The sequence below is a fragment of the Hyaena hyaena genome, unplaced genomic scaffold (genome assembly GCF_003009895.1).
Source record: "Hyaena hyaena isolate Hyena2069 unplaced genomic scaffold, ASM300989v1 scaffold_344, whole genome shotgun sequence".
NCBI classification, from domain to species: Eukaryota; Metazoa; Chordata; class Mammalia; order Carnivora; family Hyaenidae; genus Hyaena; species Hyaena hyaena.
Genome location: NW_024080977.1, coordinates 1,309,717 through 1,331,059, shown reverse-complemented (window position 1 = coordinate 1,331,059; position 21,343 = coordinate 1,309,717). Strand labels below are relative to the sequence as shown.

Here is a 21,343-nt window from a genome sequence, read left to right as displayed (position 1 = left end):
ATGAGAGAGAACATTTTGTAAAAGTTTCATCAGCAGAGAGCTATGGTATTTTGTGTGTGAAAAGACGGCCAGATCCTGGGACTAGAAATTAGGTTATGCCTCCTCAATGATTTTTAATGAAAATAAAATTACTTATGACATATCAGAAGTCTAGGGATGTATAACTTTTGAATTTTTCATCCAATATATAATAAATGCAAATTCTAGCTCTCAAGTATTTTTTTCCATTTTCTTTGAAAGTGGTTTAGATCAGTACTTTTCAAAGTGTGGTGAAGAACCAGTTTTCTCCAATCCATTGCTGATTGATATAATAAATCATGTACACAGTTGTAGGAGTATCAAAATGCTATAAAAATGTCTAAATGCTTACTTTCCTCTGTGCTTATCTCAAGTTTCCTTAACAAAGAATGTGTGAATAGCTCACAAATCACACTTAGGACACCAATGGCTTAGATCATACTGTAAATACATCATTTCTCATATTGGATCAAGGAAACTTTACACACTGCCTCTTCTTCAGAAATGTAATTGCAGTTGGCATATTCAATAACAAAACAGTGTTTTGTAGAACCCCCAGCCCACAAAAAGGTAATAGGGGACAGGGTCTCCAAGCACAGGAATTGAAGTCAAGACAGCTGGGAATCCAAATCCTAGTTAACACTTACCTGTATGACCCTGGGCAAGATCCCAAACTTCAATTTCCTCATTTATAAACCAAGATGATAATACGTAACTCAATGGTTGCCAAGATCAAATAAAGAACATACTAAATCTATCAGAGTGCCTGGCACATAGAAAATGCTCTAAAAACTTACTGCCACCAGTATTACCAATAAAAATAAACAAGTACTGGAAAGCAAGTATGCTAATTATAAAGACAACTAAATTGTAATTAAGAGTCAGATATGGCTCTGAACTTACTGGTAGTAAAATGGAAGACTCTCACTAAATTATATCCAGTTGTCTCATGAATGCAAATTAAAATCTGTCATTGCCAGGGTGCCTGGGTGGGTCAGTTGGTTAAGCATCGGACTCTTGATTTCAGCTATGTCACGATTCGAGGTTTTGGCTTCAAACTCAGCTATGAGCAGGGAGCCCGCTTTGGATCCTCTGTCTCCCTCTTTCCCTACATCTCTCCTGCTCATACTCTCTCAAAAATAAATACTTTAAAAAAAAATGTGTCATTCAGCAACATGCAGAAGAATGAAACTAGATCATTTTCTCACACCATACACAAAAATAAACTCAAAATTAATAAAGGTCCTGATTGTGAGACAGGAGACCATCAAAACCCTAGAGGAAAAAGCAGGAAACAACCTCCTTGACCTCCACCACAGCAATTTATTTCTTGACACATCCCCAAAGGCAAGGGAATCAAGAGCAAAAATGAACTATTGGGACCTCATCAAGATAAAAAGCTTCTGCACGGCAAAGGAAACAATCAATAAAACTAATAAGCAACCGACAGAATGGGAAGATAGTTGAAATGACATACCAGATAAAGGGCCAGTATACAGAATCTATAAGGAACTCACCAAACTCCACACCTGAAAAACAAATAATGCAGTGAAGAAATGGGCAGAAGACATGAACAGACACTTCTCCAAAGAGGACATCCAGATGGCCAACAGACACATGAAACGATGTTCAGTGTCCCTCATCATCAGGGAAATACAAATCAAAACCACACTGAGATACCACCTCACACCAGTCAGAGTGGCTAAAATGAACAAATCAGGAGACTCTAGATGCTGGCGAGGACGTGGAGAAACGGGCACCCTCCTACAGTGTTGGTGGGAATGTAAACTGGTACAGCCCCTCTGGAAAACAGTGTGGAGGTTCCTCAAAAAATTAACAGTAGAACTCCCCTATGACCCAGCAATAGCACTGCTAGGAATTTACCCAAGGGATACAGGAGTGCTGATGCATAGGAGCACATGGACCCCAATGTTCATAGCAGCACTCTCAACAATAGCCAAAACATGGAAAGAGCATAAGTGTCCATCAACTGATGAATGGATCAAGAAGATGTGGTTTATCTATACAATGGAATACTACATGGCAATGAGAAAGAATGAAATCTGGCCATGTGTAGCAATGTGGATGGAACTTGAGGGTGTTATGCTGAGCGAAAGAAGTCAGGCAGAGAAAGACAGATACCATATGTCTGCACATATAGGTGGATTAGGAGGAACTTAATGGAGGACCATGGGGGAGGAGAAGAGGAAAAATAGCTGGGGAGAGGGAGAGAGGCAAACCATGACAGACTCTTGAATGCTGAGAACAAACTGAGGGTTGATGGGGTGGGGAGAGGGGAAGGGAGGTGATGGGCATGTGGGAGGGCACTTGTTGGGATGGGCACTGGGTGTTATATGGAAACCAAGTTGACAATAAGCTATTTAAAAAATGTGTCATTGCCAAACGTGTCGAATTTTTTACTATTTTTATCGAACTGCACATATTTAATATACTGAGTTCTGACTAATGTATACATCCATAAAGCCATCACCACAATGAAGATTCCTCACCAGAGTTAACATACAGAACATTTATATCACTCTAAACAAGAAACCTACCAATTCCACCACCTCTATCAAATAAGGCTTTTTGTTTGAAATTAAAACAAAAGAAACAAAAAAAACAAAGCCCAAAAATTTATTGCTGGTAGTACAAAAACTATTTAATATAAGTAGGAAACTTGAAAAAGTAAAAATCACTAAATAAAAACAAAAATTGTGGTTTGTTTGTTCTTAAAGTAATACAGGTAAAGCAGAATGGCATTTATAATTTTTCTTTCCACATGGAATTGCTGAATCAATATATTATATCCCTGTAAATAATATAATACTGAAAAAATAAAATTATACTTAATAAAAAATTTATTTTTCTTTCAAGAGCTGTTAATAAGTAGATTTTTGACTTAAAATCATATCACTTGACAATTCAGCTGTTCTTTCAAACTTATAACTCATTTAAATGACCTGAATTGTCATAAAGCATGATTTAGTACAGTGTTTTTGTCGCAAACATAAAAATGAAACAAAACAGCTGCTTATAAAAAAAGGCTGTACATTTCTGTAGGCAAATTAAGGCCTATGAAAATTATCAGGGGAGTATATTTATGTTTTCACACTTCACAGAGTGATAAGGCAAAATTCAAGAAACAAAAAATTCCAACAGACTGAATCTTAAAAAATCTTAAAAAAATTTGAATCTTAAAAAATTTTGTTTAAATTGTTATAAAAGGTGAGTAGACCTAACTTCACAAAATAACCACACAAGGATACTTTGTCTAATTTGCTTATTACTAGCAAGGTTCCTGGCTTCCTTCTTTCCTTTGCCATGAAAAGCTGGGGGAGGATTGAAGACACAAAGAATTATTCAGTATTAGCCAATTCTACAGATTTATCTGGGGACTGTCCAAGAGTTTTTTCACATTCCAAGTATGTAAATGAATACATTATTGAAAGTGCCATGTAATCCAGAGGGGAAAACTCTACTTGTTGATTATGAATGAAAAAAGATTGCTCTTTCCAAACTGTTTTTGACTAAATGAAAAATTATCATTTGGTAACTATTACCATCTAATGAGTGAAACAGTTATTAACAAATCTATTTCATTTTGGTTAAAAGTTCTGTGTTTCAATATTGATACACTAATATTCTTTAGCGAATAATTTATTTAATCAACTCAAAAAGCTAGTTATTCCAGAAGTTCTGGAAACTTCCTGGGAGGGCTAACAATATGGAAGGAAGAAACTCCTACCAGGTATTTCATGAATCAGTTTAGGTACCCACAAGAACCCTAATGTTCTGTATGCCCCCTCATCTGATCTCAAAACTTCAAACGGTATACACTCTACAAAACTCCAAATATGTGATCAACATATCTTTAGCTTCTCTCTGCATGTCTGGCTGCCTCCTAATACCATGTCTCTCCACTGTTGCTAAAGACCAAACTTTCAATTCAACTAAGAAAACAGAAGCAAAAGGAATGCTTATATTCCGTTCAATAAATCTGCAAACCTATCTCTACTTATATCCATATTCTCTACTTTCCCTTCTGTTCTGAGGAACAAGGGGCCCTCCTCCATTAAAGACCTACTCTTTTGCTCTAGATTCCGTCTCCTGTTACCTCTCAAGAATTTCCCTTATATGCTTTATTGATTTACACTTCTTCAGCACCAGTTTCTCTTCCTGTGCAGGATCATCTCCATCAGCTTATAGACAGAGCCCGGGAATCTCCCATAGTGAGAAACTAAAATCATAGCTTCCTCTTGACTGATAGACTTTTTGGCTATCGACCCATTTCTCTGTCCTCTCTCATTATAAAACTTTCTGCAAGATTTTTCTATACTTATTATTTCATTCCTTATCTCTTCACTCTCTGGCCTATCAAAAATGCCTTTTGACACTGATCTCCAAAGAAACCACCCATATAAGAATCATCAGTAAAGTGTTTTAGGCAAAACCAATAGTCATTTCTCCTGCCCCTCATCTTAATTTCCCTACAGTATTTAATACTTGGTTTTGGCAATCAGGACTCTTCATTTTCAAAGTATGTTCTGACTTCTCTAACCAGTCTTTTTCAGTCTCTGTCAGCTCCTCTCCTCTATTCAAATTTTATTTTTAATTTTTTAATGTTTATTTTTGAGGGAGAGACAGAGCGTGAGTGGGGAAGAATCAGAGAGATGGGGGACGCAGAATTGGCAGCAGGCTCTGGGCTCCACGCTGTCAGCACAGAGCTGGAAGCAGGGCTTGAATCCACAAACCCTGAGACCAAAACAGAAGCCGAAGTTGGACACTTAACCAACTGAGCCACCCCGCCCCTATTCAAATTTTATTTTATTATTATTTTGTAAATGTTGAAGTACTTCAAGGCTCAATCAGGAACTCTCATCTCTTCTCTCGAGTTATCTCCTCTAGTCCTATAGTTTCAAAAGCATTTGTTAACAAACACATCCTAAATGTATAAACCACCACTTTTCCTTTTCTATTATTCTGGTTAAAGTCTACTCCACTACACTACTGAATCCTGCTTCTACTCTTAAGCCCTTATAATCTCTCCTTCACAGAGAAGCTATAGATCTTTTAAAATCATATCAAGTCATAATGAGAATATCTACATTAAATACACCACATTTTTTGCACTATAGGGCGTTTTGAATCTGCTATTCTTTGTATCCAAAGGCTCAAAGGTCAACTCTGTGGCAAATTCCTTCCGATCCTACAATATCAAACCCTCAGAAAAGCCTTTTCTGAACAGTTGATCACAAGTGGCCTACGCCAAGCCCACAATTTGAACATCCATTCTAAAATATATTATTTCCTTCCCAGCACTATTTCCATCTGAAATTTCCTATTATCTGCTTGTTTCTTATCTACATTCCCTTAATGGAATGCAAATGCCATGAAGTCAGAAGCCTTATTGGGCTTGTTCATTCTTTTTTTCTCTCTCTCTTTTTATTTTTTATTTTTTTTTCTTACAAATAGTTTATTGTCAAGTTGGTTTCCATATAACACCCAGTGCTCATCCCCACAAGTGCCCTCCTCCATGCCCATCTCCCCCCTCCCCCCTACATCCATCAGTCCTCAGTTTGTTTCTCAGCATTCAAGTCTCTCATGGTTTGCCTCTCTCCCTTTCCCCCACCATTTCCCCCCTTCATCTCCCCCATGGTCCTCAGTTAAGTTCCTCCTAATCCTCCTATACGTGCAAACATATGATATTTGTCCTTCTCTGCCTGTGGGCTTGTTCATTCTTGTATCAGCAGCCCCATAAAAGTGTCTGATACACAGTAGGCCCTCAAACATGTTTTGAATAAATGAATCTATAAATGTGAATACTGCTCACAAACCATTTTGCTTTTTTTTTTTCTGAGAACTTTGAAGAAAAGAGCAAAACTACAGTTCTATTTTTTAACCAGTATAGTCACACTTGACCTCACTCCCTTCAAACAGACTATATTCATATGGTCATATTAAAGTACTTAATAGTACTTTAAAAAACTGAACAATTCTCCTAAAAACACCTATAAAAATGTGATCTAGTTACAGTTAAAAAAATTAGCTCAGTTTTAGCATCCTTATTTAGCATAACTACTTAAATGTGGAGGATGTCACTCTAGCCGTTGTGAAAGGAAATCTATTAAATATGATACTCCCAGAGGTCAAATCTTTTAAAACTAATTAGATGCAAATCTCTAGTTTGAGAAAATTCTGACACTTTTACTGTACTTTAGGTATGTATTTATATTTTCACTTTTGATCTCAATGAAAATCATAAAAATAAAACCTAAGACACAAAAAATCAAAAATCTCATAATCTAGCAAGATGACAAACAGCAAATTTTATTTACTTGGAAAAAAGTAAAATTAATCAACATATTAAAAATTATCCATTAGAAATAGTCTGAATCTATAAAAATAAGATTCCTTCTAGCTTTAAACTGATTTTTGTGACATATAAACAGCATGAAGAAAAGTAATTTAGAAAATAGAACAGTGTGAGCACATATTACAACCTAAAATAATCAGTTAATAGGTAGCTAAGATTCTTTCATAAGCAAATAGTTAATAGTTATAATAATGAAGCTAAACATATGCCCTTGAGTTAAAGATAACATCCTGCCCCATAGTACAGCAGCCAAATAAACACTGCCCATACATTATTCAAGATGATGATGATTGCTAACAGTCGCTCACACTAATTTCGTAATCACTCTGTGCCAGGCACCATGCTAAGTCCTTTTACAAAAATTATCTCATGTAATCTTCACAACAAATCCATGAGGCAGGTTTGCTCACACAGCCATGTACATATGAACGTTCTGGTGTTTGATATTTCACACAGTTAAGAGGAGGAAGTGGGAAGAACTCTGGCAGGCTGACCACTAGGCCTGGTTCATAACTGTTATTTTTTTGAACTTTTCCCCACAACTCTTAATTCTTCTGCCTGACCTATCCTACCTCTCTTACCCAATTTTTCAAGAACCTGTTTGACTCTTCAACTATCCAGTTTTTAGACTCTGTTCTTTCTTTTCCTGTTCCACTTATTTTCTTACAACATCATAATAGCGGTGCTTGGGTGGCTCAGTTGGTTAAGCATCTGACTCCTGATTTCGGCTCAGGTCATGATCTCATGGTTTGTGGGATCAAGCCCTACATGGGTCTCTGTGCTGATGGTGTGGAACCTATTTGGAATTCTCTCTCTTCCCTCTCTCTGCTTCTTCTCCGACTTTGCGTGTTCTCTCTCAAAATATATAAACATTTAAAAACACCATAATAATGTAAGTACATATATTTCTGTTGTTCCTTCTAGACACTGGATTAAGGACAAGGACCAAAGCTGAACACTGAATACTCCAAGTTTTTCTGCACTTCCGTGTGTCCCAGTGTGTTTAAATTTAACTGAATATCTGTAAACAAATGTTATAGCCTGTGAAAAAGATGTAATTTTTTCCCAACAAAATAAAAAGTCCCATGCAGTGTTTTTTTTCATAAATTTTATTAAAAGTGTTCTAAAAAAATTATGAGGAAAACACACATACACAAAGATGCAAATTCAACCATGCCTATGCATCTAAAGAATAGGATCAAAATACTACACGAGCAGGAAAAACCCAACATTTTAGCTGAGTAATTTTACATACAGGAATATCAAAAAAGGATTCACACTGGACACAAACCACGCATGCATCTGTGCACATCAGTTTAGTCAAAGCTATATGAATGGTGGACAGTAAGTAGCACTGCAAGGGTTAAATCCCTTGATGGGCAAAGGAAAGTGACTACAATTAATTTTGAAGAGATCAAGATGCTTCGCAGAGAAAAATGGGGGAACTACCTGTAGCAGTCCTGCCTCTGCTTCCAATGTTCATTTCATGTCATGTTTTACGGTTGACATGAAAATAGAACAGTATTAGTATCATGAAAGAACAAAAGAACCTTGGCGAGGTGTTACTTGGCAAGAGAGAGATTAACTGTAGATATTTTGGTAGATTCTGAAGTACCTAACAGAATCAGAACCAAAATACAGTGTTGCTTATTGTAAAACCTTTTATTCAGAGTCTATTTACAAAGACTGGGTGTCCTCCAAAACGCTGATAAACTCTCAACTGTTATCATTGTTATTATACCTCTCCTCACCTTGTTTCATACTTTGCTCTAGGATATCAGTCCAAGAAATATAACCTGTCAAGCACTGCTATCATTATTCTCTTTTTGTTTTTACTTCATTACTGAAGTAAGCAGCACTATCATCTTCCCAATCACACAAGCTTGCACTTTGGCCTTATTTCCTATTCTTATATCAAATCTATCTATAAATTCTCCACCCCCACCCCCCACCCCTGAAGTTGACTGTGGTAGGCACTATCTTTCAAAATAGTCTTTTAACCATAGCTCCTGAACAGTTTCTGCCTGTACTATTACAAGAGCCTTCTATTTTCACTATTTTCAGCTTTCTAAGAACTAATTAATTTTACACAGCAAAAAAACTGTATATATTACTCCCTGCTGGAAGCTCTGAAAGTAAACTTCAGATCAACAAAAAGCACTTGAGCCCAGTATTTATTTGTAACACCTAAAAAGTACTCTTATCATTGCCGAAATTGTAACATTACTTAGAAATGAAACAAACTTTTATTAATTTTATGACTATTTTCATAAACTGCACCCATTCATTCAATCTTATAATCCATATTTCTTTCCTAAGCAAAATTTGACAAAATTTCTTTACTTGACCAAACTTTAGTAAAACTTCTGAACCTTCTCCCAGGCCCACCTGTGCACCTGTAAAATGTAATTTTAGCAAGAAACTTGTGATGTCAGCCTAACCAGAATTTTCCACCTTCAGTATCTGACCACCCTCAAGATCTTATCAGGCTCCTCATCCTCCATTATCTGGACACCCCAGCCTATCTTCAGCAAGAATTCTGTTAGGTCTATTTAGTCAAAATCTCCCTTTACCCCTGATGTTTCCTTTTAGAGTAATTGTCCATACTCTGATTCCTATCCTGGCCCTTGGCTATAAAGGTCCACTGGCTGTTGGGAGGAAGCCATTAAGGTGTGACTGCCAGTTGACCTATAAGCTGAACTCAGGCAATTGGAGGCTCCCCACTTCCTCGCCTGTCATTAGGATGTGTCTTCTGTGTGCCTTTCCTGCTTCCAGAAGCTGATCTAAGCATACAGCCTTGAGACAGAAATATGGTGTGGGGGCTACCTGAACTGGGTACATGACTGAACCCAGTTAAAGCCTCTATATAATACCTTTAAGATTCTGGCAGGTGAGTAAGGTGGAGATCTACTTGTTTTCCTTGTTTTTTTTTTTTTTCAATTTTTTTAATATTTATTTCTGAGAGAGAGGCAGTGTGAGCAGGGGAGGGTTAGAGAGAGAGGAAGACACAGAATCAGAAGTGGGCTCCAGGCTCTGAGGTAGCTGTCAGCACAGAGCCCGACATGGGGCTCGAACCTACGAACCATGAGATCATGACCTGAGCCCAAGTCAGATGTTTAGACGACTGAGCCACCCAGGTGCCCCGAGATCTACTTGTTTTAAGGCCACACAAGACAAGCCCTATATGTAAATTCCCTCACTTATTAAACTTGCCACTTAAAAATCTGGAATGGTTGCCCTCTTTGTTCTGTCTCTCCCTTCCCTCCATAGACAAGGTTGGGTTTCAGATTTTAGACACTGGTTCTGAGGAGGTTACAAACCAAGACTTGCCCATATTATATTCAGAGGAGAGGCCAATCTCTCTCCTCCACTGTAAAATCCCATTGCAGTGGTCCCTACATCTATCATGATGATCCTTAATAAAGTTGGCCTTACCATCTTTAACAAGTATCAATACATATATATATTTTTTAACAATAGCCAACTGTACAAGGCTTACTGCCTCCCACCTCAGTGCCTTTATATATGCTTTCTTTTTTGGTATGCCCCATTCTCCCTTTCATTACTTAAAATTTTCCTATCAAACTATATTCAAAATGCTATGACTGTACGATTTCTTTTTTTTCTCCTCCCCCTCCCCCTCCCCCCTCTCCCTCCCTCTCTCCTCCTCCTCCTCTTTTTTTTTTTTTACAGTAAGCTCTATGCCTAAGGTGGGGCTTGAACTTACAATCCCAAAATCAACAGTTGCATACTCTACCAACTGAGTGAGTACATCTTCTGATTCAATCCTTTTTGGCTCACTCTTTAATCAGGCCCTCTTTCAATATTTAGAAACATGGTTTTCATTACAGGATAGCATTTTTTTTAATATCTATTTTAACTACTTTGAGAGAGTGTGCATGAGCAGGGAAGGGGTAGAGAAAGAGGTAGAGAGAGAATCCCAAGCAGACTCTGCACTGACGGCACAAGTCTTAACCTTACAAACCCTGAGATCATGACCTAAGCCAAAATTAAGAGCTGGATGCTTAAATGACTGACCACCCAGGAATTCCTAGCATTTTAAGATGCATATATACTTCATGTTTCTAAAAGTTTAATGTCATTTATCTTTTTTCAACTGCGGTAAACACACATAAAATTAACCATTTTTAAGTGTATAGTTCAGTAGCGTTAAGTGTATTCACATTGTGCAATTTACTTCCAGAATATTTTCATTTTGCAAAACTGAAACTTTAAACACATTAAAAATCAATTCCTCTTTTCCCTCCTCCCCAGCTCCTGGCAACCACCATTTTACTTTCTACTTCTAATTTGACTACTTCAGATATTTCATGTAAGTGGAACCATAAACTATTTGCCTTTTTTGTGACTGGTTTATTTCACCTAACATACTGTCCTTGTTTATCCATGTTGTAGCATGTGAGAGGATTTCCTTCCTTTTTAAGGTTAAATAGTATTCTATTGCAGGTGTATATTTATCTATTCACCTGTTCAGAGACATTTACATTGTTTCTACATCTAGGCTATTGTGAGTAGTGCTGCTATGAGCTTGAGTGTGTAAATACCTCTTCAGGATCCTGTTTTACTTTTTTTTTTAACTTTTTTTTCAATGTTTTTATTTATTTTTTGAGAGAGAGAGAGAGAGAGAGAGCGCGCGCAAGCAGGGGAGGGGCAAAGTGAGAGAGGGAGAGAATCCAAAGCAGGCTCCAGGCTCTGAGCTGTCAGCAGAGAGCCCTATGTGGGGCTCGAACTCATGAACTATGAGATCATGACCTGAGCGGAAGTCAACTCAACCAACTGAGCCACCCAGGTGCCCCCTCAGGATCCTGTTTTCAATTCTTTTGAATACATACTCAGAAGTGGGAATGCTGGACCATATGATAGTTGTTTTTAAGAGGAACCACCATACTGTTGTCCATTGCAGCTGCACCACTTTACATTTTTTCCTTCAAAATCACTGTATTTTATTTTTAAACTTAAACCCAAATTAGTTAACATATAGTGTAATAATTATTTCATGAATAGAATTTAGTGATTCATCACTTACATACAACACTCAGCACTCATCCCAACAAGCGTCCTCCTTAATGCCCCTTTGCCCATCTAGCCCCTGCTCCCACCCAACACCCTACCAGCAATCCTCAGTATGTTCTGTTTTTGAGTCTCTTATGGTTTGTTTCCCTCTCTGTTTTTATACTATTTTTGCCTCCCTTTCCTTATGTTCATCTGTTTTGTTTTTTAAATTCCACATAAGTGAAATCATGTGATATTTGTCTCTCTTACTTTGCTTAGCATAAAACACTCTAGTTCCATCCACGTTTTGCAAATGGCAAGATTTCATTCTTTTTGATTGCTGAGTAACATTCTAGCACATGCACGCATGTGCACAAACACACACACACTACATCTTTATCCATTCTTTAGTCGATGGACATTTGGGCTCTTTCCATACTTTGGCTATTGTCAACAGTGCTGCCGTAAATGCTGGTGTGCATGTGCCCCTTTGAATCAGTACTTCTGTATCCTGTGGATAAAATACCTAGTAGTGCAAGTGGTGAGCAGAAGGGTAATTCTATTTTTAATTTTTTGAGGAGCCTCCATACTGTTCTCCAGAGTGGCTGCACCAGTTTGTATTCCCATCAGCAGTGCAAAAGGATTCCTCTTTCTCAGCATCCTCACCAAACATCTGTTGTTGCCTGAGTTGTTAATTTTAGTCATTCTCATTGGTGTGAGGTGGTATCTCATTGTAGTTTTGATTTGTATTTCCCTGATGATGAATGATGTTGAGCATTTTTCCATGTGTCTATTAGCCATCTGGATGTCTTCTTTGGAAAAGTGTCTATTCATGTCTTTTGCCAATTTCCTCAATGGATTATTTATTTTTTGGGTGTTGAGTTTGTTAAGTTCTTCATACATTTTTGGATACTAATCCTTTATCTGAAACATCACTTGCAAATATCTTCTCTCATTCTGTCAGTTGCCTTTTAGTATTGCTGTTTCTTTTACTGTGCAGAAGCCTTTTATCTTGATAAAGCCCCAATAATTCATTTTTTATTTTATTTCTCTTAGAAATAATGTTAACATTATTAACAGAACATGTTAAGTAAGAAGTTGATGCCAGCAAGGTCAGAGAGGTTGTCTGTTTTCTCCTCTAGGATCTTGATGACTGTTTTACATTTCGGTCTTGATCCATTTTGAGTTTATTTTTGTGTATGGTGTAAGACAATGGCCGATGTTCATTCTTCTGAATGTTGCTGTCCACTTCTCTCAGCACCATTTGCTAAAGAGACTGTCTTTTTTCCATTGGATACTCACATATTTGTGGGTCTCTTTCTGGATTCTCTATTCCATTGGTCTATGTGTCTGGTTTTGTGCCAGTACCATACTGTCTTGATGATTAGAACTTTGTAATACAGCTTGAAGTCCAGAATTGTTATGCCTTCAGCTTTGGTTCTCTTTTGCAGGATTGCATTAGCTATTTGGGGTCTTTTCTGGTTCCATACAAATGTTAGAATTGTTTGTTCGTGCTCTGTGAAGAATGCTGGTGATATTTTGATAGGGATTGCCCATTTTACATTTCCACCAACACTGCAGAAAACTTCTAATTTCTCTTACATCCTTGCCAACATGTTTCAGTTTCTTGATAGTAGCCATTCAAATGGGTGTGAGGTGGTATCTCATGGTAGCTTTGACTTGCATTCTCTAATTAATGATGCTGAAAATCTTTTCATATGCTTTGGCCATTTATATATAATCTTTGGAGAAATGTCTATTTAAGTCTTTGCCCATTTTTTAATTGGGCTATCTTTTTGTTGCTGAGTTGTAATTCTTTATACATTCATGTGTAGCTAGCTTCCAGGATGACTTCCAATGATCCTCAACTCCTGATATTCATACTGTTGTATGAATGTGATAAGGACACTTCAAGCAGTCCTCCAGGGAGAAACTCAGACCTCCCTTCAACAGCCTGAAACAAGTTGCTAGTGTGCAAGTGAATCACTTTGGAAAGGGTTTCTCCAACTCCAATCAAACCTAAAGACGACAGCAGTTCAGGCCAACATCTGTCTGCAACCTCATGAAACTCAAGTCAGAACCTTATGGCCAAACTGCTCCCTCAAATCCCTTCTGAAAGAAACTCTTTATTGTTTTAAGTCACTACGTTTTGGGATAATTTGTCATGCAGCCATAGAGGACTAGAACGTTTATTCTCAAAAAATACTTTCCTTTTTTATTTCAAACAATTAAAAAAATTTTTAATGTTGGTTTATTTCTGACAGAGCCAGAGTGTGAGCAGGAAATGAACAGAGAGACTGGGAGATGCAGAATCTGAAGCAAGCTCCAGGCTTTGAACTGTCAGCACAGAGCCCAATGCGGGGTCTAAACCCACAGACTGCAAGATATGACCTGAGCTGAAGTAGGTCGCCTAACCTACTGAGCCACCCAGGTAACCCAAAAAAAAATTTTTTTTGAGTACAGCTGACACACAATGTTACATTAGTTTCAGGTGATTTGACGAATTTACACATTATGGTGTGCTCACCAATGTAGCCACCACCTGTTATCATACAACACTGCTACAATATCACTGACTATATGCCTCATGGTGTGCCATAATTAGAAGCCTATATCTCTACTCCCCTTCACCTATTTTGCCCATTCTCCCACCCGCACCACTCCTACAACCATCAGTTCTCTGTAGGTCTGACTCTGTTTTTTGTTTGTTCATTTGTTTCAATTCCACATGAGTGAAATCATATGATGCTAAGTGACTTATTTCACTTAGTATAATACCCATTAGGTCTATCCATGTTATTGCAAAAAGAAAAGTCTACATAATTTTCCATTGTGTGTGTATTATACACCACATCTTCCTTATCCAATTATCTATCTGTGGACACTTGGGTTGCTTCCCTATCTTGGCTATCATAAAAAATGCTGCAATAAACACAGGGTGCATACATCTTTTCAAGTTAGTGTTTTCATTTTTTTGGTAAATACCCAGTAATGTAATCACTAAACCATATGGGATTTACGTTTTTTATTATTTGAGAGAGCTCTATACTATTTTCCACAGTGGTTATATCAATTTGCATTCCCACCAACATTACACAGGGGTTCCTTTTTCTCCACATCCTCACCAACAGTGATTATTTCTTGTCTTTTTAATTTCAGCCATTCTGGCAGGTGTAAGGTATTATCTTATTGTGATTTTGATTTGTGTTTCCCTGATTACTGATGTTGAGCATCTTTTCATGTGTCTATTGGCCATCTGTGTATCTTCTTTGAACAACAATCTATTCAGAACCTCTACCCATTTTTTCATTGGCTTGTTTGGGGGGGGGGTTCTGGGCGTTGAGTTGTATAATTCTTCATATATTTTGGATATTAACCCCTTACTGGATATAAAGCTGGAGGCATCACAATTCTAAATTTCAAGATATACTACAAAACTCCAGTAATCAAAACAGTATAGTACTGGCACAAAAAGAGACAAATAGATCGATGAAACAGAACAGAGAGCCCAGAAATAAACCTATGTTTATATGATCAATTAATCTATAACAAAAGAGGCAAGAAGAGACATTGAGGATAGATTTCTTCAACAAATGGTGCTAGGAAAATGGAATAGCTATATGTAAAAGAATGAAACTGGACCACTTTTTAATACCATGCACAAAAATAAAATGGACTAAAGACCTAAATATGAGACCTGAAACCATAAAAATCTTAGAAGAGAACACAGGGAGTAATTTCTTTGATACTGGACTCAGCAACATTTTTCTAGATGTATTTCTACTATCGATGGAAAGAAAAAGCAATAAATACTGGGACTACATCAGAATAAAAACCTTTTGTAAAGTGAAGGAATCCATCAACAAGAAGGCAACCTACTGAATATTTTCTTTTTAAAACACAACCTCTATAACTTAAAAGACATACAAAAAACAGTAGTTATATCACATCAAACTAATAGGCAACCTCAAATTACTAGAATCAGGTATGCTTGGGACACCTTCCAATAAAATGTACCATAAAAATAATCATGTTGGGGGCACCTGGGTGGCTCAGTCAGTTAAGTGTTTGACTTCAGCTCAGGTCATGATCTCATGGTTTGTGAGTTGGAGCCCCATATTGGGCTCTCTGCCGCCAGCACAGAGCCTGCTTAAGATCCTCTGTCACCTCGCTTTCTGCCCCTCCCAGCTTGCACATGTGTGAACTCTCTCTCAAAAATAAATAAAACCAAAAAAAATAATCATGTTGCTAGAACCCTTCACTCAGGCTTAAGGGTGTACTCCTGATTAACTGGTGGTAACATTTATAGAATAGCTGGTATACAAAATGGAAGTCACTTAATATTTATTTTTCTTCCAAAATGACAGACATACTTTAAAGCAAGTACTACATTCTATTTTTTCTCAGGATAAAAATTGTTCAGTAAATTTTAAAATCAAATATACACTTTAAAATAAGTATATATGAAAAGCCACCATGCAAAGTGCATCACGCTGAAGACGAGCTCAAAGTATTGTAGCAGACTGGGATGGCATTTATGGTATGTAATAAACAAGAGTTCTAGCTATTTGGAAAATCTGACTGATCATAACACGTATCTTAAAGGTTTGTGAGTAGCTGATACAGCACAAACAAAAACAAATGGAAATGTAAGGTTATTTACCTGTATAATTTAAAGGACTGACTGCTGTGCTTTTATAGTTTTTCTGATTACAGTCAGTGTTACTTTCAAATGCTAAGAGTTTATCTGCATTGCTTCCATACTGCTGATTTTATAGTAGAGAGAGAGGAAAGAAACTACTTGCTTGGGTGAAATATCTTATAAAATAAAGACTATTGATCCAAAGGGTTCTTTTCTTATTCCAAATGGAGGTTATGTTCCAGAACCTGAGATTAACAGCAATGTGACCTCTGGTTGAGTAGCAAATTACTGTGTATACTGATAAACTGAGTGTTACCATTTAGATAAATTAGTTTGTGGATATCAGCAACACCAAACTAAATGATGTATTTATCTGAACTTTTGGTTCATGAACACAAAATAATGGTAATTTAAACATGGAGCTCATAATACAGATATAAGTCTAAAAATAACCACCGCAAGTTGAAATACAGGATGTATTTTACAGAAGAAGAGTAGGGAATTTATTTTCCTGCCTGGTCACATTAAATTCTGTGAGAATTTTTCATTACTTCGGTGGGGGGGGGGGGGGAAGGCTAGAAATATCTTCTGTAGGATGAAAATACTAAAATCTAGCTCAAACTTAAAAAGTAATGTGAGGAAGAAGTGAAGCAGCTATTATATTAAGTTTATTACCGCATCCACGCTTATAGGAGCTATTACCAAATAAACATATTATCAACATTTCACCACTCCTGAATCAACAGTCATCACTTTGTCATATAAAAGTCTCTTACTGATTTATAGATTTAGATTTCTTTAGATTCAAAGGTTTATCTTACAGCTAAAGTACCTTAATAATAAAAAAGTGAATGTTTTATTTATAAAATAATATTAGTAACATTAAAGACATTTTTTGAAAAATAGAAACTTCCCTAATTCAGTAATGATCATAAAATTTTTTTATTCTTTTTTTGAAAAACACCTTTTAAATTGCAATTGAGGCTTTATTTCCCAGTTCTTCCACAGATAAAATTCTAAAGAATTCAGGCCCTGGTTAATCCAGTATCTCTCCAAATTTTGGCCACCAATCAGATATGAGATGCTTATATGGGGTCCAAGGAATAAGCTAAGTGACACTGAATCAGTGAGGAATTTATTTCCTCTTCAGTATCTTGCAGTTCCTGTGACTGCATCAGGAAGTTCTCAGGTTGATGGCAGAATGTTATCAACACCTCTGTAATTCTTGCTAATCTCTCTTTTAAACAAAGAACAGGCTTAGAGTGTTCGACAGCAAATTGTTTCTAGAGTTTAACAACACTTTTGTTTTCATTATTTTCATCTTTATGTCTACTTCTGTTTATGGGAAGTGATATCTACTTTTTATTTATTTATTTTTAATTAAAAATTTTTTAATGTTTTATTTATTTCTGGGAGAGAGAGAGACAGTGTGAGCAGGGGAGGGTCAGAGAGAGAGGGAGATACAGAATCTGAAACAGGCTCCAGGCTCTCAGTTGTCAGCACAGAGCCCAACATGGGGCTAGAACCCACGAACTGTGAGATCATGACCTGAGCCAAAGTCGGATGCTTAACCGACTGAGCCACCTCGGCACCCCTATTTTTAAGGTTTGTTTATTTTTGAGAGAGACAGAAGGTGAGCAGGGGTGGAGGAGGAACAGAGAGAGAGAGAGAGAGGGAGACACAGAACTAGAAGTGGGCTCCAGGTTCCATTCTGTCAGCACAGAACCTGATGTGGTGCTTGAACTCACAACTGGGAGATCATGACCTGAGCCAAAGTCAGATGCTTAACCAACTGAGCCACTCAGGTGCCCTCTACTTTTTATTTTTGGTGGTTATTTCAAGTTTTCTTTAAAAATTATGTTAATAACTACATGCATACAAAGAAATGCAAAGAAAATAAGTATATAGGAAGTATGCAGATATGGACAAAGTTCAAAGAATATAAGAATGACTACTGTTGGAGAAATACTATACTTATCCATTTGGTCAACAAATAAATACAAGTGCCTACTATGAGCATATAGTTAATTTATATTTTAACATTCTGATTATGGTGTCACATTTTCTGACTTGTGTATTAACTTCCATGTTTTAAATTCTTCCTTCAAGACCTGGTTTCCTAATAAACTAGGCCCACCTGGAGATTTACTATTGTTTGGTACTAATGGGGAATGATTTCATTTGGAGTAGCAGCTTAAAGTGATCACTAAAATACAGCATTTATCCTACAAGTGGTTTTAATTTTACTCTTTTTATAACTTCTGTCAGCTCAACTAAATCAGTTATTAGTGAATTTCTTAGTATATAATGTCAACATATGCCATCCATGATAACATACTAGATCTTCTGTGTAGAAGAAAGCCAACAACATCAAAATTGAGAGATTTCTGACTTTCAACAATTCTAAGCTTATTTGTCAGGCAAACAGTTCCTATCTTTTATTGTAATTATCAAAAAGATGTTTTCATTGCTTTAACTACAGTCTCCAAATCAGATTATCACGATATACTTCTCAAACTCCATATAACTATATATTATAGTGCAAGAAACAACTCTTTCAGCTTTAAGGAAGTATAGTTGTGTGCCACTCCCCCTCCCCCCTCAAGGTAGAAGAATGGAAGAGACTGAACAAGTAACTATTGTTATGCTGCAACTTTAAAAGGCTTGAGAATCAAAGGTGATAATAGTTAACAACTTCCTTATGACTAACCTGACTTCCTCTAATAAACTTCTGCGCTCCTTTCCTTTCCACCCGCAACATGGAACCTTAACTATAGCTGGTATTCGTGTCTCCTCAATCCTAGAACCCACCAGATGAATGAGACGGCATGAAGCCTGGATTCCACCAACAAAGAGGTTACTCCGCGCGCCTTCAACGCACAGGTGAGACCTCCACCCCCAACCTTGCGCACCACTGGGCCCCCTGCGCAGGAGGCCCCACCGCCTTGGGGCCGCCCTCCAGCCTCCCCCCAGCCCCGGCCCGCCGATCCCTGCGCAGCTCCCGCCTCTCTGGAAACCGGAGGGCGACCGGCCGGCTTCCAAGCTCCAGGCGGGGCCGGGGCGGCAACACCCCCGACGCCACAGCAGCCTGCCCCGCGGGGCGTCCCCGCAGCTCCGGAACAAGCCAGGCCGAGGAGGCCGCTAAGGGCCGGCAGCCGGCCTCGCGACCGCGCTGGGGGCGGGGACGCTGTTACCTGCCGTGGGCTCGGCCGCTCCCCGCCGGCGCCGCTCTCCTGGCAACCGCGGCAGCGACGCGGAGACCGGGGGCCGTAGGGCCTAGTGACAGCTCCCAGCGTGCACCGCGCTCGCGCCCACGCCGGCGTCGACGTCGACGGCCCTCCATCCCCGCCCCCGGTCCGTACTTCGCCTCTCGCGCTAGCTGTCGCCACAGCGCCGTCAAGCGGACTGCTGGGGAAGCTGCCCATGGATGGGTCTGGAAAATAAATAGCAGGTGTTTTCAACTCTCCAGCACCAGGGGTATCTTAATGGAGAGTTGGCAGGAATGCTAGGAATTGAGAACAGCTTTTAAATATTATTTAAACAATCACGTAAGTGCTATTTAAACGATTCCTCAATATGTCGTATAAGGAACTTGAGGCCCAGAGAAGTTAAGAGACTAGTGAAGTTAGGAGGTAAATAGTTCTTACAAGATTTGGAACCATTTTGAGCTTATGTCTCTCTAAATCGTGTAGTTACTACAAGGAGGTAGCGGTTTTGCCTAAACCATAGGATCAAAGACAAAAAGATTTTTATTACAAATGTGTGAATATATAGGAAATATTGCAATCTTTAAAAATAATCAAACTCCAAGTATGAAGAGCATGATGTGGCCAAGACTGTTAAATATTTCAATATAATGTGTCTCAGTATTTAAGACTCTATAGCCTTGAGATCTAAAGGTGAAAGATATTAGGAGTTAAAATCATCACCTATGATCACCATTATTTGAGGTGGAATAGCAGTAAATACAATTGTTTTAACTGCATTGTTACCTCCATCCATGTTTTTTAATTACTGTGATAAAAACAGGAATTTGTGAAGCAACACAATAAACTTTTAAAACAGCAAATATTTAACTTTAGAAAAACTGTCTTAAAATAGTATCTCTAAAGTGGATTTGTTATTTATTTGGAAAATCTTGAAATTAAGAAGCAATCATTAAGCACGACTTTCTGAATTTGTATTCAGAAACACATCACTGTATTCAGAAATACATCATTGTTTCTGTTTTTATAAACTAAAAGCCTCTGGGGTTTTTTGGTAAGATTTTATTTTTAAGTTATCTCTATACCCAATGTGGTGCTCCAATTTACAACCCTGAGATCAAAAGTGGAATGCTCCACCGATCAAGCCAGCCAGGCGCTCCCAGCCTCCTGCTTTTAAAATTCTTGCTGGGGTGCCTAGGTGGCTCAGTAGGTTGAGCTTCAGATTTCGGCTCAGGTCATGATTCTCAGGGTCATATCACCATTGGTGAGTTTGAGCCGGCTTCCTGCTCGATGCTGTCAGCTCAGAGTCTGGAGCCTTCTTTCAGTTCTGTCTCCCTCTCGCTCTCTACCCCTCCCCCACTTGCGCGCTCATCCGCGCTCTCTTTTTCTCGCTCTCAAAATGGGGCACCTGGGTGGCCCAGTCGATTAAGCCTCCGACTTCGGCTCAGGTCATGATCTCAAGGATCGTGGGTTTCAAGCCCCCTGACGGCCTCCGTGCTGACAGCCAGCTCAGAGCCTGGAGCCTGTTTCAGATTGTGTCTCCCTCTCTCCCTGACCCTCCTCTGCTCACGCTCTCTCTCTCTCTCTCTCTCTCTCTCTCTCTCAGAAATAAATAAAACATTAAAAAAAATAAAAAACATTAACATTCTTATTGTAAGTCTACCACTGTAGCCTTACATTTTCATATTTCCCCATTTTAAGTATTTACTATTACTATTATAATAGATCCTTTACTATGTCAAACTTTCGAAAATTATCTTGTAGTTGTAATAAGATATGACTTCGGTGAATAAGTTTTTACTTCTACAAAATATGGAGAGTGGAAATGTACATGTAAATCATTCGCATCTTCCTGTTTTCAAAGGTTATAGGAATGGCTAATCCTATGATTCATGACGCTGGATTTAACCACACTCTCTTCTGCATAGATAACAGAAAACTTCTTACATTTTTGCAACTGTTTGCATCTTGGAGCAGTTGTGTATAAATCGAGAAACAGCGTCATATCAATCCTGCACATTTGTTGCCTCAGAGGAGAGCTAGCAAAGGATTGACCACAGTTCATTTAAAAAAAAAAAAGATACTATA

The 21,343-nt window shown here is 38.1% G+C and overlaps 1 protein-coding gene across 3 annotated transcripts in view; it reads right to left on the bottom strand.

Annotated features, from left to right (window-relative positions):
• DOP1A (DOP1 leucine zipper like protein A) overlaps positions 1-19,313 on the bottom strand; it is a 100,423-nt gene extending 81,110 nt beyond the window's left edge. For all 3 annotated transcript variants that reach the window (XM_039249753.1, XM_039249754.1, XM_039249755.1), the window contains exon 1: positions 19,244-19,313. The gene's annotated coding sequence lies outside the window, so the exon portion shown is untranslated. The remainder of the gene's footprint in view (positions 1-19,243) is intronic.
• Positions 19,314-21,343: the final 2,030 nt, after the last annotated feature.